The sequence below is a fragment of the Meleagris gallopavo genome, chromosome 16 (genome assembly GCF_000146605.3).
Source record: "Meleagris gallopavo isolate NT-WF06-2002-E0010 breed Aviagen turkey brand Nicholas breeding stock chromosome 16, Turkey_5.1, whole genome shotgun sequence".
Taxonomy (NCBI): domain Eukaryota; kingdom Metazoa; phylum Chordata; class Aves; order Galliformes; family Phasianidae; genus Meleagris; species Meleagris gallopavo.
Genome location: NC_015026.2, coordinates 7,485,041 through 7,485,341, shown reverse-complemented (window position 1 = coordinate 7,485,341; position 301 = coordinate 7,485,041).

The following is a 301-nucleotide window of genomic DNA, read 5'->3' as shown; positions in this document are numbered from 1 at the left end:
CTCCTCCTAGCAAAGCTCCGCAGTTTGCTGATGGTTTCCCTTCTCCTTTCGCTGCTCAGGGGTGCGCCGGGCGTTTTAAGCTGACTCACAGCCCCAAGTAGGTCAGTGTCTGCTTAGCTGCAGCCTCGCGCTGTTGGTGGTGGTGGGGTTGGTTTTTTTGCGCTGATAAGTGATGTGGGAGGATCCTGGAGGGTTGCTGGGCTGCCCGAGGGCGGCTGGTTGCACTGGAGGATTGGGGGTTGAGGGATAAGGCGTCGAATTTTAACTGGGTTAGATAGAAAATTGAATTAGTAATGTAAAA